The sequence below is a fragment of the Sphaeramia orbicularis genome, chromosome 16 (assembly GCF_902148855.1).
Source record: "Sphaeramia orbicularis chromosome 16, fSphaOr1.1, whole genome shotgun sequence".
Taxonomy (NCBI): domain Eukaryota; kingdom Metazoa; phylum Chordata; class Actinopteri; order Kurtiformes; family Apogonidae; genus Sphaeramia; species Sphaeramia orbicularis.
In genome coordinates, this window is record NC_043972.1 from 51136465 (window position 1) to 51156055 (window position 19591).

Genomic DNA, 19591 nt, shown 5'->3' on the forward strand with positions numbered 1-19591 from the left:
TTCCAGATCAGCGCCCTCTCTGAATACTCCCCAGCTTGTGTGCTCAAAACAGTCCCGTAACAGTCTCCTCAGTCCAAACCTGATCTGTCCTGGTGGTGGGTATTGTCCTACAGATCAGAGGTTTGTAGGCTGGGATCACCTCCACAGAGATGTGATCAGACATGCCCAGGTTTGGAGCTGCTGCATCCTTGTATGCTTCTGGGTTATTGCAGTAAACCTGATCCAGGATATTATTGTCTCAGGTGGGGAAGGTGACGAATTTGTGGAATTTGGGGAACACAGCTGTTAATTCAACATGGTTAAAGTCCCCTGCCACGATGGCAGCTGCTTCTGGGTTAGCGTCCATCTGCCTGCTGATCAGGCAGTACTGCTCCTCCAGTGCTAACTTCGCATTAGCTTGTGGTGGTAATGAAGCACTGCTCCGATTATAATGGAGCAGAGTTTAAACTGTCTAAATTCTAGTCCACCTTTAAATCCTTCAGATCCACAAACTACAGATTTGACAATTGAACCATTTGGCTTGATGGATTGCTTTTCTCCCATACAGATCAGTCAGCTAATTTCGATAGTCTCTTCATCTAAATCATCTCTTAGACCCAAATCCAACAAAGCTCATTAAAGATGCTTTACTTTTACTTAGCAGCCACCTCCTTGATATGATTAAGTTGTCATTATCAACAGACCATGTACTGTGGTCCTTTAAAGTAGCTGTAATCAAATGTCTTCTTAAAAAGCCCAGCCTTGACCCTGCAGTTATAGCTAACTATTGACCTACAGTGCTCAGCATAAGTGAGTACACCCCAACAGATTTTTCAAAAAATTATCAGTGAGAATACAAAAGTGATCCAAAAATTTAACAAAGATGAAACTTCAACCATCTCACAGAGATGTCCAGGCTGTCCACGGAAGTTAATGCCTCAACAGGAGCATCTTCTGATGAGAGGGGTTGAAGAAAATCGCCATGCAAGTTCACTACAGTTAGCTCAAGAGGTAAAAAGCCAAACAAGGGTGACTGTTTCCCAGGACACAATACAGTGTATGCTGCAGAGGAACAGCATGCCCATGAAGGAAGCCTCTTCTGAAGCCCATGCAGAAAAAAGCCCACCTCAGATTTGCCAGGGTCCACACTGAAGAAGATCAAGACTACTGGGACTCAATACTATGGAGTGATGAGACCAAGATCAGTATTTTTGGAAATGATGGCTTCAAAACTGTATGGCATCGCAAAGGTGAGGAGTACAAAGAAAAATGCATGGTGCCTACAGTGAAGCATGGTGGTGGCAGTGTCCTTATGTGGGGCTGCATGAGTACTGCTGGTATCGGAGAGCTGCACTCGAAGGCCACTGTTGCATTTCTGAAGAAGAACAGGGTGAAAGTGATTGAGTGGCCAAGTATGTCTCCTGATCTGAACCCAATCAAACATCTGTGGGGAATTCTGAAGAGACAAGTTGAGCATCACTCTCCATCCAGGATCCAAGCTCTAAAAGAGGTCGTTTTTGAAGAATGGAAAAGATAGACATTGCAATATTTCACCAACTTATTCATTCCATGCCTAAAAGACTTGCTGTTGTCCTTAAAAATCATGGAGGTCATACAAAATACCAGGTTTAGTAGTTTTTGTTGTGGGGTGTATTCATTTTTGCATCAACTAATTTGAGTAAAACTGTAAATTTTGTCAGCTAATTTATACTATCAACATTACTATCATGTTCTGAGCTAAGGAAATGTTCTAATTAACTCAGTTTTGTCCAAATTTTTGAAATTGTTCTTGTGTTCTTTGAGATATTGATTAAAATCTTACTTTTCAAAGGGGGTTTTCTCATTTATGCTGAGCACATTATATCAAATCTTTCATTCACATCTAAGATCCTCTGTATTGAAATCAAATAGAAGTACAATTCTCTGTAGCAATAATCAAACCCCATATTGTTAAAGTGTGTAGTTTTAAACATTAAAGCTCATTTTTAAATTCTATCTTCATGCTGAGACTAAAATGATGCCATTTTTTAAGCTGGGGACCATTTCTTGGAAGACTCTTTGGGTCCTCTGTTGGAGTCTCAATTACAGCACATTAAACTTTGAAAGGCCTCCAAGGACCAAGAGTACAGGCATTTTTTGGATGGACTTCTAGAATCCCTAAAAAAAATTCACCACTTTGAGGTATAAACCTGTATTCTAATCACTGTTCCCTCAAGGTTTTTTTTTTTTTTTGTTTGTGAGGTGAAGACAGTCAGTGCACACAGCTCCCAGCTAAGAATAGCTGCAGGAGAGAAGCAGAAAGCAGCAAAGTCTAGTAAGTGAGGCAACACGAAAGGGAAGGCAAGGGGAGGGAGAAAGACGACAAAGTAAAAGGAGAGTGTAAGAGGAGGGGGAGGGAGAGGAAGTGGGTGACGGAGAAAAAATAACACAGAGGGAGTGTGAATGAGACAGTGGCTTTGTCATGGAGTCAAACGAAGTAAACATCATCAGTATGATGCAACTCAGTCTGGACTAAACACGGCACCAGGACAATCAATCTAAATCAGCCATGTGTCTGAGGGGGTGGTGTGTGGACAGTATTAGGTGGTATCTGTGTGGTGACAGGATGTACCCTTCCCTCAGCTCACGGCTGAGGACAGAACCAGAGAAAATGCATCTGTATACACTATCTATATCATGTGCATGTGCATGCATGCTTGTGCATGTTTGTGTGTGTCAATGAGCCTATTGAACGTTAGCAGGCTGCAGTGTTAATAACAGAGCACTGTGTGTATTTTCAGGGAGCACGATTGCAGCTGGTTACTATATTGAAGGACAGAAGGCTGTGTGGAGTTAAATTGAAGGGGGAAAGGAAACTGTTAATTGTGACACTGTTAGAGATGTCACTTCATTCTTCGTGTCCTGCCTGCATCATGATAGGAAGCACCTTCTCAGACTCCTTGAATTTTTAAGGCCACACAATTGTAATTTTAAAAAAAAGTTGCAATTTTATTTGCTTGATACCTCAGCAAGCAAGCAAGGTTTTGCTCCTATTTTTAGTCTTGGGTGCAACATCCAATACATTTTGGGCATCATCTAACCCAAATGGATACAATTACAGCAATTTAATTTTTATCTCTGTAGTCTTTTTTTCTTGTCTTAACACATCACATTACCTGCCTTTCTGTTGTATTTATTATTATACTTTAGTGTTATGTCCTACTTTCTTATGGGCTTGAATGACTTTTCACTTAAATTGTGATTTCTTTAGCAAGCTTTGTTTTCAGCTTTTAGTTATATCTGCTATCTTATTTCTATGGTGGCCCAGAGGTGCAACAGGCCAAAAAATTATCCACTAGACGAAAAAAATTATCTACTACAAGAAAAAAACAAGAGAACAGCCTAAAAAAATTATCCACTAGATGAAAAAAATTATCTACTACAAGAAAAAAAAGAGAACAGCCTAAAAAAATTATCCACGAGATGAAAAAAATTATCTACTACAAGAAAAAAAAAAGAAGAGAGAAAAGCCCAAAAAAATTATCTACTATAAGAAAAAAAAGAGAACAGCCTAAAAAAATTATCCACTGGATGAAAAAAAAAAAAAATCCCCTATAAGAAAGAAAAGAGACCAGCCAAAAAAATTATCCACTAAAAGAAAAAAAACAAGAGAACAGGTAAAAAAAATTATCTACTAGCCCAAAAAATTATTCACTATAAGAAAAAAAAAGAACAGGTGAAAAAAATTATCTACTATGAAAAAAAAAAAGAGAGCAGCCCAAAAAAATATCCACTATAAGAAAAAAAAAACATCATCCACCTTTTCAATTACGGGGACGCTGTTTACCCGAAAGGTGCTTTAAAATTAAGACCACCACAAAAAATAAAAGGATAGGCTGAAAAATTTTAAGGCTTTCGGCTAATGTGGCTAATGCTAAGGAAGTACCCCACCAGAAGTGGAGGTTGTGCACTAAAAAATAAAGTTATTTTAAAATATAGATATTTCCATTAATATAGTTTGCAAAGCAGTTAAATGATTAAATACGGTTCCAGTATCTGCTCAAGGTTAGGCATGGGCGTTAAATGGTTAAGGTTAGGGTTAGGGTATGGTTGGGGTTAGTTTTCAGTGGTAAATGGCCCTTGTGTGCACTGTGTGAAGGTTCGTTGCTAAGCTAATGCTAACACGAAAAGTTGACGGCAACTTTGTGAACTACCAGTGCGAGTAAACAATTGTGTGATTACGGTGTTGAATTGTTCAACTGCCTGAAATCCAATATCATTTTTGATGAATATTCGCTACAAGAAGTTCTAAAATTATTTTATTTTGAGAGGAGGAGAAGAGGAGCTTCCTGTGGAGCTCCATTATCATGGCATCGCCCATTTGTTGAGAGACAGCGAGTGCATATTGCGGTGCCGTGGCCTTAACCATTTAACGCCCATGCCTTTAGGAGGTCTACCTGCAAACAAATGGGTGATGCCATGATAGTGGAGCTCCACAGGAAGCTCCTCTTCCCCTCCTCTCAAATTAAAATAACACAAAGTTGCCGTCAACTTTTCGCGTTAGCATTAGCTTAGCAACGAACCTTCACACAGTGCACACAAGGGCCATTTACCACTGAAAACTAACCCCAACCATACCCTAACCCTAACCTTAACCATTTAACGCCCATGCCTAACCTGGAGCAGACACTGGAACCGTATTTAATCATTTAACTGCTTTGCAAACTATATTAATGGAAATATCTATATTTTAAAATAACTTTATTTTTTAGCGCACGACCTCCACTTCCGGTGGGGTACTTCCTTAGCATTAGCCACATTAGCCGAAAGCCTTAAAATTTTTCAGCCTATCCTTTTATTTTTTGTGGTGGTCTTAATTTTAAAGCAAGACACCTTTCGGGTAAACAGCGCCCCCGTAATTGAAAAGGTGGATGATGTTTTTTTTTTCTTATAGTGGATATTTTTTTGGGCTGCTCTCTGTTTTTTTCTCATAGTAGATACATTTTTTCACCTGTTCTTTTTTTTTCTTATAGTGAATAATTTTTTGGGCTAGTAGATAATTTTTTTTGCCTGTTCTCTTTTTTTTTCTTTTAGTGGATAATTTTTTTGGCTGGTCTCTTTTTTTTCTTATAGGGGATTTTTTTTTCATCTAGTGGATAATTTTTTTTAGGCGGTTCTCTTTTTTTTTCTTACCGTGGATAATTTTTTTTGGGCTGTTCTCTTTTTTTTCTTGTAGTAGATCATTTTTTTCATCTAGTGGATAATTTTTTTAGGCTGTTCTCTTTTTTTTCTTTTAGTAGATATTTTTTTTCATGTAGTGGATCATTTTTTTTAGGCTGTTCTCTTTTTTTTTCTTATAGTGGATAATTTTTTTCATCTAGTGGATAATTTTTTTAGAATGTTCTTTTTTTTTTCTTATAGTGTATAATTTTTTGTGGGCTGTTCTCTTTTTTTTCTTGTAGTAAATAATTTTTTTCATCTAGTGGATAATTTTTTTAGGCTGTTCTCTTTTTTTTTCTTGTAGTAGATAATTTTTTTCGTCTAGTGGATAATTTTTTGGCCTGTTGCACCTCTGGGCCACCGTATATTTCTGCTCTTGATTTTTAATTGTCTTGCACATAGATATGGTAACAATAATTTTTTGAATATGCTGTGATTATATTTCTTAAATTTAAAACTGAAATTTTGTTTTGCTACTCATGTACCTAATCTTTTAAAGTAAAGGAAAGCCTTCAACTCTGTATGCTGTGTCAAATACAAACAGCACCTCTGCCTGCTTTTTTCAGGCTTGTTTTTTTTCATTCCATCCTTGCTATTCTCACTGACTATAAACCTACATTAAACTTAAAAATACTAAATCAGTTCTGTTCTCAGTCATTTTATTTGGAGTCTCAAACAAGTGCTCTGGTGCAGCTGTAAATATTTCATCTATTAGTTACGTCTCAGGCGGAATCGTAAACTGTACTGGTTTTGGGCTGCTGTTTTGAAGCCAGTAGTTTGAAACTAATCAATTGCCATATTGGCTTTTGGGAACCAGAGGTGACTATATTTGGATGAAAGGGGTGGAGCTATGGAAGCCCAAGGGATCAGAAGTGAGCTAATGCAATGCTACAGCTAACCTCTGTTTTTAGTTTGCTGAAGTCATGTTTCCCCTGTTCACTAATTATATATAGTCTCTTGTTTCACAGATTTTTTTTTTTTTTAATTAAATGAATTATATCAATTTTATTATTAGATTATATTTATATTAGATGTGTGGTGGCATTGATGTCTAGTAATGTGTTTTGGAGTTTAGCACCACTTTATCATATCAATATCGTCATGTGCAAGTGTACTGCAAATATGTGAATAATGTATGTAGGCTACAGAAAAAAGTAATTTAATAGCAAATACTCTTTTCCAGATTCACGCGGATGTGTTTCTGCCTATCTTTCTGCATTTTTTAAAAATGTATTTTGCTATGGTAAACAGTGCAATTTCCCTATGGTGGGATCAATAAAGTTAAATCTTATCTTATCTCATCTCATCTCATCTCATCTTAAACCTCAGAGTAAATTCAAACATTATTGTCAAATTCAAATTAGAAAAAGTGAGCTTTTCCACAAAATATGTCATTAACTGAACATAAAAACACGTGTCTCCACGTGACTGTCATTTATCAAACTACTTGGGTTTTACTGGCGAATTAATGTTGTAGAAGAAGATGTTGTTTCCACATTCAATACAGAGCCTATGAACATCCAAATGGGTCATATCTGATGACCATGAAAATATGACAAACCGTATTCCCCTGAATTGTTTACATGTATTAATAGGATTAGTCAATCAGTAGTTATTCAAGGTTTTAAATTAGTCGATGCATTTGCTTTTTTGTGTCTTTATGGGTTAAAGACATCCAACATGCTTATTTGTACTTTTTGACTGCTGTCTTGGCGAAGTGGGTTGGATGCATTATCATTGTAATCTACTTTTCAAAACACAAATAAATCTCCACAAATATGAAAACATTCACCATTGCTCCTTTATAAAGCTATCTCATTGCCTTCTCTTATTGTTATTTCTGTCTATTTACATTTGACTGCTTTCTCCTTCACCACATCATGAGCTACCAAGTTGGAGCTACTGTTGGAAGTGGACACCTAAAATAGAGCACTGGCCAAAATAACAATGTTGTTTCACATGCTCTAATGCCAGTTGATCAATAGTAATTACCTACCTGTAGACCTAGCTAACAGAGACGCTCAGGCCCCTGGGGCTTTCACTATATCCAGCTCACAAACCATTCCCAGGTACCTCCATAGGACAGACCTTTTAATTGCTTTGTTCACTGCGAGTAATTGAGGGTTGGAGTGTGTTTGCCATGAGGAGTGTGACTTCACTTGGCCTCTGTCTAATTAATCCCGTCACACAAGCCTTCTGCCTTTAATTTTCACTTTGACTGCGACATTGTGAGGTGCGAAATGCGAATACAACTGGAAATATAGGTTAGTAACTGTATACAGCATGCCGAGCCAGATGCACCACAAATGCTGCCATATGGGTCGACAGAGAAGTGTTTCTGTGTGTTTTTCCTCACTGTGGAGAAACATATTGCATCTTTTTAGCATAGCAACTGTCCCACTGCTCTGATTTGAACTCAACACTCGCCTGGTCCCAAACTAGATAACGTGGAACTGTATCAATATGGTTTCATTAGCATACTGATTAATCAACTGGTTAATTAGACAGATTTCCTATAGGCTGATTACGCCTTCCAGACTTCATGGTGTGAAGACATATAGAGTGCATAAGTAATTTAATTATTGCAACTGTCAGATGAAGTGAGGTAAGAATTTTTGTGTGGCATGGTTTGCACAAAAGAAATTCATTGTGCTTCAGATAAGACAGAAAATACATAAAAAAAAAAATAAATAAAAAAAAAAAAAAACTAGAGAAAGTCAGAAGTTTCATTCATGGTTGGTAGAACTGTGATACCAGGAGGATTCAGTGAGTACTGTATGTGGTTACATTTACCATCTGTTGAATGAATTGTTGTTCAGGAAGAGAAATAACACACAATGTCAAGCAGTGTTTGGTACATATAAATTCACACATAATCTGCATTGTGTTACTTTTCCATTGCAACTGGCTCAAATGATAAAAATAAATTGGTTATTTGTCTCAGTTTCTACACAGTTTCTTTGAGACTAAGTGTATCAAAGTGTATCAAAGTTGTTGAATTCTCTTATAGAAAAGCATAACCTAGAAAAATGTATTGTCAGAATCTCAATCTTATATCTAAACTTTTAAAAAAAAGTTTGCCCGACATATCTGTAAATTACTTCTGGTTTGATAGCTGCCTGAACAGACTGGGCCATTGCCAACAGTGTTCAGGTGTGATGGAAACTGAGCATTTGACTCTTTACAGAACTCAGTAAATCCTCTATGCAGTTTAAGTCAGGAGGGCCAAGAAAGCGTAATGATAGGCTGATCAGAAAACCAATCAGCCATTTTGGTAGACTAGCAGTCTTTCAGCTGATAAAGTACTCCAAAATTTCCATATGGACTGTCAACCCAGTCACCAGAATAGATGTTTTTTTCACAGCAGACATCTTGGCTTGTAAAAGCAGGCAAGGCAAAGGTGTTACTTATAACATTAACAATGGCTCTGTTCCATGTTGTTGTCCCAGGATGCCATCCCAGAACAGACCTAAAACTACACACCTGAATGGGATGCAGCCATTTTTAAAGACACCAGTCACACCTGTGTGTTTTCTGACTTAACAGCACAAAATCACTAAAAAACTAGAAGCACTCGGAGAGCGCAGACCTCCGCCAAGGCAGATCAGTGCCCCGGATTTGGATGAAAATTTCAGAAAATGTTGATACTGGCACAAGGAACAAATGATTAAATTTTGGTGGTGATCAGGGGTGGGGGGGCACTGATCTGCCTTTGGTGGAGGTCTGCGCTGTCTTTTCTAGAAAAGTACTCGTAGAGTGCAGACCTCCGCCAAGGCAGATCAGTGGCCCCCCCATCCCCGATCACCACCAAAATTTAATCATTTGTTCCTTGTGCCAGTATCAACATTTTCTGAAATTTTCATCCAAATCCGGGGCACTGATCTGCCTTGGCGGAGGTCTGCGCTCTCCGAGTGCTTCTAGTTTTTTAGTGATTTTGTGCTGTTAAGTCAGAAAACACACAGGTGTGACTGGTGTCTTTAAAAATGGCTGCATCCCATTCAGGTGTGTAGTTTTAGGTCTGTTCAACTTGACATTTTTGTTGCAATATTTCATATTTCTGCTGACTTTTTTATTGGTGATTAGGGGGTTAGCTCTGGTATGTCTGCAGTCAGTGCCTAAACCTGCCCTTAAAAATGGTTAAATATTTCTATATGAAAATAATGTTTAATAAACATGAGTGAATATCAACATGAGCAGTTGACATATATCTATCTAGAAAAACATATTTTATTTTTGTAACTGTGTGTATCCATGGTTTGCAGAGATATACATGCCAATATCTGACTGACTGGGTTGGCTGTGGCCATGCTGACTGAAACACAAAAGTCTGACACCTGCAAATGACATAGCATCCACACCATAACGGATTTCTACATGTGAGACAGCTGGAGGTCTGTGCCTCTTCAACCATCCATTAAAACCGTAGTGAATCTGAAAGGAACGCAAAACATGCTCTTCAGTCAGTCTGGGAATTAATAAATGTAATTGTAATATTTTAACATTGTATAAATTGGTGAATGTGTTGGGAAATGTAAACAAAGAAACACAACTACATAATTACAATTAGAAACATCAATATTTCTGCACACTTATTTATGTATATTTCTTTTACTCATCATATTGATATATTTGTCTAGTACATATTGTGGTTTAAAAAAAACATCAGCGGTGAAAACAGAGTCTTGGCTGTTAAAACCAAACAATACAGTATGCCCTTCCAGCACTCTGACCTCCAATTAGGTTTTCACACTCTCTTTACCCTGATCGCCTCGGCCCATATTCAGAATTTCCTGCTTCTGCATCCAAACACCCCAACATGGCACTGCAAGCTCTGGACTGGAAACTTTGTTCCAAAGCAGCTGGGTATGTAGCTGTTGGCCTTTATCTTATGAGATTACATTAAAATAGTCTGTTGAGGGTGCAGTTTATATTAAAGCACAATTCAAAACAAAATCAAGCTGTAGGGCTTAAAAATGATTTTTAAAAAATGTTCTTACTGATTTGGTCTCTGTGGTTAATTAATGTCCTTGTTCATGACAACCTTTAGGGGTTGATTTATAAATTGTAAGGCATATTGTTATACACAATTAGATCAAGTGAAACTAATTGTTTATACATTATATGAAGTTAACTTTACAGGTACCACATACGTACAACTGTCATTACATACTGTTATTATCATTTGTTAATTAGACAAAATTGCTTGATGGTTGGTTAGCAGTATGGTTGGTGTAAACTAACGTACATTAGGTATGAGAGAGTCAAAATCTTGTATCAAAAAATGTTCTGTAAGTTCAATTAAAAATATTTATACTGTAAGTACTGGATGTGAGGCAGATGACACACCAGCAGGTGAAATCATAATGGTTTTGTCCACTTCTTTTTATAGAATTTTCTAGAAGAAATCAATTCTTAACTCATCTGAGATATGCAGCTTAGATAGTTTAACTAGGAATTTGGAATAATATAAAACCAATTCTCTTTTATAAACACTTAACCTTTACAATTTAAAGCTGGTGTGGGTGTGAAATTTGGTGAAATCTAGTGGTAAAGTGTAAGATTACACTGCTATGCCCTCATCTGATCCTCCCCCACAGTGGCAGCTAAAAATGTTGAAGTCCTTTGTAAGAGACAGTGTGTGTTCTGCATGGACTTTGTAGTTAAAGGGATATTAACTAGAGCTGAAACAATTAATTGACTCAAATCAATTTTTTTTTTTAAATTATTCAATTACAATCTTCTTCACTCGAACCTTCATTTCCTTAATTATTTGTACTGCTAAACATTGGTTCCACGCTTGTGTTTCACAGGGACATTTACTGTGATACATATGATACCAGGCAAAGTGTGTGAACACTTCATAATGAACACAATTCAGTACAAAGCATCCACTGTGGTACGGAGCTGGTTTATCACAAGAGCACAACTTCAATGATGCATTCATTTGCAGCAGAAACACCTGATTTGCATTAGTCCTGAGAGCAGTTATGTTTTTGTTTTACTGAATCGAATCAAAGAAAATAATCAATCGATTAATCAGTTACAAAAATAATCAATAGCTGCATCTCTAATATCAACTCTGCTTCACACTCACACATAGTTTGTGATGTACTTTAAGGCTGGATGCCACCAGCCAGAAAATAGAGGAAAAAAAAAAAAAAAGAAGAGGAAGTTAGTCCTGAGTGCTGACATGGTGTACTCTTATAGAAATGTCTCATTCAACAGTAATATAAAAAGCAGTGATTTTTATTTTCAGCTGATTATACACTCATGTTATGTAGTTTTACTTCCCCCTAAATCCCTGTAAATCTTATCTATTCTGAAGTCAATGTAAATTATTGTCACTTGAACTCGTGGCCTCTGTTTGTCCTGTAATCTACGCTTGCATGGGTGACGCTGGTAGCGGGTGCTGGTGCGGTGCGAGGGGTGCTATATGGGTGCTGGCGCTGGCACCGTCAGGCTTGGGTGGCCGTGCAACAGTGTCTGCAGGCTGCCATCCTTCTGTTCGCGGAGCATCTGAAGAAAAAGCAAACTGCACTGTTGCTCACACTCCCCGATCCCGTTGTTGTCATTGGCCGGCAGCCACCAATAGTGAGCCAACTGAGTTAACAGACACTTCCGCTCAGCACATAAGGAACCATCTGTTTTAAAAGCTAGAAAGAAATAAATAAAGAGCCCTCTCTCTCTCTCTCTCTCTCTCTCTCTCATTCGGGTGCTTGTATTTCCTCTCTCCCCCTCTTTCTGTACCTAGGATCCTACAGTATAGGGCTGTGCTATTATCCCAAACCTCACTCTGTATGATTTGCAATCTACAGCTAGCAAACAAAATTACTCCTGTGACTATACTGCATCTCGGCTGCCCTTTGAAATTGTGCCAGAATGAGAAACTAATAAATTTCTTATTTGAGAAAACTATTTTATTCCATCTGTTTTCCTGGTAAATAACTAAATTGTCTATTTTGTTTTTTCTTTTTTTCTTTTTTTTTGGCTTGGCTGCCAACCCGTAATGCATCCCTAAATGTGGCGTTGCAGCAGTCATGACACACATGCCTCATCTGTAACATTAGTGAGGTTAGATTGAAGCTTAATGTTTGTAACATCTTGAAAATCACGGTTGTGCCCCCGTGTTGGCTGCGCCCAGGTCCTCAGACATGCCAGCTTGTAGCTAAATAAATATTGGCTGAGGGGCATTTGAAAAAACATATTGTCCTGGCTCAGCACTCAGTCCCCCTGCCCTCTGTTGCCAAAACAAGACGACAGGGGTCCGGAGTAGAATCTCATCTCACATGAGCGCTTTGGTAATGGTCAGCTCTCTGCCCCCTCCCCCTCCTCCTCCTGCAGCCTTTTATGTCTGTCTTGTGCTTACAGGTCCCGAAGCCAAATACATTCTACTCTGCTCATCATTTTGCGGCTTACAGCTTGGAGGATGCTGGAATCATGCCATTTGTGCTATCACACTACGCCGTTTGTTTCTCATGTGGCTTTATAAGAAGAAGGCTGTGCTTGTTGGGCGTCCCATGTTTGTTTGTTTTTTTCTTTTTTTGCAGATTTTGTGATAGCCAGAGAAATCTTTGTCTCTTCTATTTCTAACATATGTTTTCAGATCGAGCCTTTAATTTTAGACTGTTTACCACAGCACAGTTTACTTTTCTGTCATTTTTAGCACCTACGAACTCCTGTATGTTGAGAATTGTTTGTTTATTTTAGTTTGTATGAATTCACTGCATATGTGGACTCATTTAAAAATGGTGCTATTTTGAAACCACTTCTGGACTCAATTTTGTCCAAAAGCTCATGGACTCAATTTTGTCCAAAAGCTTGGTGTGGTTCCGGCTATAATGTACTTCAGACTCCAAATTACAGAATGTATGACCTTAAATGTAACTTGTAAGAGCAAAATATACCAAAGCTGGGAGATGAAGGTCTTGATTTCTTCAGTTTTGCTTGCTGATTTTTTTCCCGTCTTACTTCAGAAAGTCCAGGTTTGTATTGCAATGTCAATAGACAAAAACAGACTCCTGAAAACAGCGATGCAGACACCCACATCCATAGCATGATAGGCTCATATGCATCCTGTCTTGATTTGCTGTGGGCCTTTCAGGAAAAAAACAAAATGTCAGCCTTGAGAACCAGCTCCAAATTCAGCATGGATACAGAATTACAGCCGATCCTGCTCTTGTTGTCTGTATTAGTATCATTTTTAATATTACTTACTGCATTTTGTGATAATTCCCCCAGGCCATCCTTCTATTTGTGGAACTGCTTCGTCCTTCTGTGGGTCCCAGGGGTCCAAGAGCCTATCCCAGCTACCAACGAGTGGGCAGGGCTGGGTTTACCCTGGATGTGTCGCCAGTTCATCACAGGGCTGACATATACAGACCAACAATTCACTCTCACAGTCACACCCACTGATTTAGATTGATCAGTTAATATATTAAGGTGCATGTCTTTGGCTGGTGGGACAAGGCCAGAGTAGAACCCACAGAGACACAAGAAGAACATGAGAAGTCCATAGTGCTGGAATTGAACCCAGGATCCTCTTGTGAGGTACACCGCACACTGCACTATTATTTTTTTTGACACATTGCTAAACTGTAGATAAAAGACTCTGAATGTAGACTAATATTCGTAACTCTTCTTTGTCTTACATCACCTTTACCCATGAAGACCCAAACATCCAGCACCGACCAAAACCATTCACTGATCTAAAATGTTTAATATTTGTTGATCCACGAATCCTATTAATCCATGTCAATAATTGGTCTAAAATGCAGTCCATTCAGAGACGTTCAGAGGCTCTTTAGTGAACATGGAAACACAGCCATCTTCAACATTGATCCACAAGTAAATCCCATGGAGTTTGATAACTGACAGTGGGTGGAAACTCTTGATTTTATGTTCCGTTAATGATATATTTTTTTTGCGAAAAAGTCACTTTTTTGTCAATTTTTTTTCTTGATCAAATAACCTTTGAATTTCCTCTAAGCTTTTATGAACCTCTACATGCACGGTAAATTAAATATAGGAAAATACCTGATTTTCACAGAAAATTCAAAATGCATAGAATAATATCATAATAAATGGCGATAAATCACTTGGGAAAGACAAAAAAATATTTGGAAGTTGTGACAAAAATAGCAGTGGGTCTTTAAGGATTAAAATAAGAATATGTTTTTGTTACCTCAGTTTGTTATTTCCCTCAATATTCTACTAAAGCTCAGATCTTCATCTTTTCTATTTAATGTTAAGTGACAGCATTAATACACATTATTGCACATATTATGCTAGCTCAGAGCTTAGAATGGACAAAACAAACACTGGCTCTAACATGGTGCTTTTACAACTTCACCACTAGATGTTACTAAACATTACACACTAAACATTCAAGTACCTCAAGAGAAGAAACAGGAAAGAATGAAACAGGAAATTTAAAAAAGTATCGGCTATTTAAATGAGTTTTCTGTACATACATACATATGATTTACATATTTGTAGTGTAGTTGCACATGATGTTGATATTCTGATATGATATGAGGGGAGTTACTGTGAACTGTTGTAAAATCTGATGTAAAGTCTGATAATTTATTGATTTTAAGTATGTAACTGGATTGTACTGTAGTATCACATCTTTAAATTGTAACTGTTAGCCATATGCTGTATTCTAATTATGTACTCTAAAGACATGTAGGCATTAACATCTAATGCTCCTCAAAGTGTACATTTATCACTTTTATCACATTTATCACTCTGATTCCCTGACATTTTGATTTTTTTTATAGAATTAATGTAGTGCTTGTAGTCTTTTATTGGTGAGCTTTATATGTTTTTCTGTGACATACTTATCACATTAAGCTTTTGTTGAATTTAGCAGTCTCTAGAATCAACCTGTCTCTTTTTGAGCCTCACAAAACCTATTTCATTTCAGTTTTGTTTTAATTGTTAAGACTCCTGCTTCGTGTTGAATCTCTCGGAGCGCATGTCTCATTTTCCTTCTTTTTCTATCTTTGCTCACACATTAGCCCCTGCCATTAATGCTATGATGAGACAGATAAGAAGAACTTTAAGCCAAATTTTACTTAAACATTACTGCCTGCCTTCAGTTTAACTGGCCCTGCTATCCCATGAATTTGGATCTGCGCAAAAATTGAGGTGTATTGTAACAAGTACATTATTTAGTAGATTTGACATGGCTGCCACGTTTTTGCAGCATGAGAATTAAATAGGCCTGTGGAAAGGAAAGCAAGAGAAAGGGGAAGAAGAAGAAATCCACTGAAAATAATTAATTATCAGAGCCTATTTCTAGTCCTCCTCTTAAGCCCATTTAAAGGGAATTAGGTATTATGAATGTGAGGTAGTCTAAATTTACCCCGGTAATATCTGTCTTCATCTGACTACATTAGTATACTTTTCCAGGCTCTGCAGACTCCTCACTTGCTATTTAAATCACATTGCATGACTCTGAAATCATTGTTTCTTTTTTTTTTTTTTCCCACACGCACATATTTTTTTCCCATCGGGATTAAAAAGGGTGTACAGCAGCTGTGATCAGACTTGCACACCTGAAAATTAGAGTATAATAATAATAATAATAATAATAATAATAATAATAATAATAATAATAATAATAATAGTATTTGCTAATGGGTAAAAGGCACACATAAGTGACTTTGAGGAATGAATTATGTATACGCCAAAGAGAACTCATTTGGGAATTAAGGAGGATAAGTAGCAGTCCATTTTGTGCCTGTTAGGGGCCCTCTCCAGGCTACGGGGCCTGCATTAGGGAAAGCTAATGGGCCCTGGGAGGGGGTGAGGACTGAGAGGCGGGGTGGGGCGGGATGGGGCCCTTTGACGCCCAAGGTCTCTGGGCTCGGTGACAGATGGTCGACTACCTCTCAGTGTGGAGGCTGCGGAGGTCTGTGGTGTCGTGATGAGGCTGAGCTACAGTGTTGACAGCATCTCAAGGATCAAACGACATTGTGGAAGGTGAAGAGACAAGTCCTACCACTGACACCCAGGGCACGACACAAGGGCGAGGGCACCACACAACAGGGGCTTTAGGAGCATTTGGGTTTCAATCACCTTTATTGTAAGAGCGCTAGCACAGACTGTTATGCAATAACTGCACTTTGTTTTAGTTTTGTTTTTATAATTCTTCACTATTTTTTTTTATGTCCCTTTAACATCAACTGTCACAAATTTGCATCAAACCATTTCCATAATGGAATCATGTTTTTTTTTTTGAGTGTGTCTATAAACAACAAGTCAAATAACCTCTATGAACCATATGTGCACTGCAGTCTGCAACAAATTTGTATCCAGCCAAATAACTAAGAATTTAAGATGGAACTAAAATACAACAAAAATACAAGTTTTTATTAAGTAGAAATGCTTTATGACATGACTGCTAATATTATGTTTAAAGCAGAAGCTTTCACAGTTTAAGTGGGAGAAAAATATATGCTAATATATCAGTAGTTTGAATTGTTAAGGGTCCGGTGGGCTCACCATTCACTCAAAAATCCTGCTCATCTGCCACAATTTAAGACACAATCAGATGGTTTAAAGTCAAATAACCATGGTATTGTACAGCTTGCAGAGTGATTTTAGCTCCTAAGTAAGAAACTCAGGATCGTATTGTAATGAAAATATGATGGGTTGGTAAGCAATATTTCATTCAAGTGAAGGTATGTTCGCACTCATTCAGTCTTTTGTGACTATTTACTAAGACACAAATAGATCAGTTTTCATCCAATTTCATTAATCTAATAAAAGCTTAGGATAAATGCTGTCTCTTTATGACTCACACAAACCAATACATAAGTAAGTAAAGGTTATTTATATATTGTACATACTGTACATATCAGGTCACTGCTTCACTTAAAATGTTACTGTTGAGTCTACATCTGCCTCTTTCTCCTCAAAACTGAATGTGCAACAGCTGGAGAAACCAGGCTCTTACTTTTGTTTTAGAATATTCTTTAAGGACATGAAACTTATCAAGCAAAGGAACATTTCACGAACCAAATTCACGGGGTAGAACTACAGCAGATCAAACAATAGTTATAATCATTGCTATATATCATTTGTTGTTTAGGGTTTGTTTTGTATGCCAGCTGGAACATAAACCACTTCAAAGCTTTATTTTTTCCACAATTTTACTTTTTCATATTTTGATGTAAAAAAAAAAAAAATCATTTTGTCATTGTAATTTTGCTTGCGACCATGAAGAAATGTACAAAACTAAAGGTTAGTTTCTTCAATAAATGAATTCATTCATTCATTCAGGACCAAAATGAAGCCTTTGTCAAGGTAAAATTTTGTCCTAAATTTGCCATTAATAAATGGGAAAACATTGAAAAATAAAATATAAACCCAAAGGCAAACCAAACAATGACTTTAAACACCACAATTAATTATACACAACTCAAGACATACAAAATGAAATCACAATCATCAAAATAAACAATTATATCATAGCTATCATTGTTATTATTTTACCAGCCCATTCATTTCTTACTGATCTTTTCATGAATGTCATGATAGTTTAAAGACTTCAGCACTGTCCAGTCTGTAATTGATTTGTCTTCTGTTCAGCAATGGACACATGAGCATTGTATAATATCTCATTATTCATCTAATGCATGAACAGTGTGGCAAAAACTGTTTTTGAGAAGTGTCTGTGTAAGTAAAGACTTGATAAATCCTCATTCAGAATTAGCATGGCATCAATTCCATACCAGCAAGGCCCCAGGGTTACAAAAGACAGGGGCCCGTTAGGCGATTAGCCCATCTTACATTCCCAGTGATTGGATTAGATGATTCCCACAGTCTAGTCTGAAACTACTTCTGACCCGCAGCTCCAGAGAGCATCTCAATATCCAATTTCACAGCTTCCTAAACCTGGATCACGGAGGCTATTTATTACTGTCACAAGTTGTTTTTTTTTTTTTTTTTGGTAGGGGAGTATGGCATAGAGCAGGAAGATGATCAACAAGACAGAGAAGTGTAATTAGAGAAGAATCAGTGGCATTGCCTATAACGCTGAAAAGAAAAAAATAACAGCAGACTTGTTAAATTAAGTGGCGATGCTTGTTTGAGCAGCCAGCATGTCCTCCAAGACTTTTGATCCTAATGCTGGAGTGACTACTGTTGGACACATTTATGACCTCCATGTGTGTTTGTGTGGGTCCTACAGTGTATTGAAGTTTATTCTCCGACTGACAAGGCAGAAAGAGAAACACCAGAAGCAGCAAAACAACTCACGTTTTACTCCAGTAGAAGTACAGATACCGTAGAAGTACTCATACATCTTTCCTGCTGTAAAAGGAAACTGTCAACGTTAACATCTTATACATAGTTTTCATCTCATGTCTTTTATTATTTCTTCAAAATTAACACAAGCACTAAATCATAATATCCAACAGGTATGTTTGTGTCATTCGTCAGGTTTCCATCCAAATATATTACAAATTTCCGCTTTTTTGGAAAATTGGCATTAAAAAGTTCACCTTTATTATGCTTTTCCTTCCACAACTTTTATATGAAATGAAACACTGGCTCGTCCTCCTCAAGGTTTTTCAGTTCAATGTAGTATCTTGAATAGTAACATAGTCTGGAGTCTGGACCTGATACATGCAAGATGTAATTTGTCAAAAAACCTTATCATGGCTTTAGCTTTTGTCACCAACACTGAACCACCATTCATTTAACATCTTTTTTATCACCCATTTTTGTTTTCATAACTCTTCATACATGGAGGTATTTTCTAACTCTTGCCCTTCTGATATGACATTTCTGATTGTTTCTTGCATTAATTCACATGACTTTTTATTCCCCATCTGTGAATGTTCTACCAAATGTCTTCTCCCTCTTGCTATTTTGCAGAAATGCTTTTGCTGCACCCTGTTCTCAGTGATGCCTAAGCTGTGTGTGATGTATTTAAGGAAATACATATTTTTTTTAAAAAGTTTTTGTTGTTATGATGTGTTTATATCTGTATGTTCGTTTTTGAACACATAACATTACTGAACCTAGACTTGAACAACAGGGGCAGAGTCCAGAATTATATTTTGTGTAATTCAGATTGTTTGGGGTTTTTGTGGGTTTTTTATGCATTTGGTCAGGTAACATGTTAAACAAAATTTTCATCTTGCATCTTGCAAAAAGAATTTGCAAGACATAGCAAAATGAAAACAAGATAAAGATCTTGTTTTCATTTTGCTATGTCTTGCAAATTCTTTTTGCAAAATGAAAACAAGATAAAGATCTTGTTTTCATTTTGCTACGTCTTGCAAATTCTTTTTGCTTCTTTTATATCATTTTTGTTGTGTATCATCTTATACATAGTTTTCATCTTATGTATTTTATTATTTCTTCAAAATAAACATCATAAGCACTAAACCACGAAATC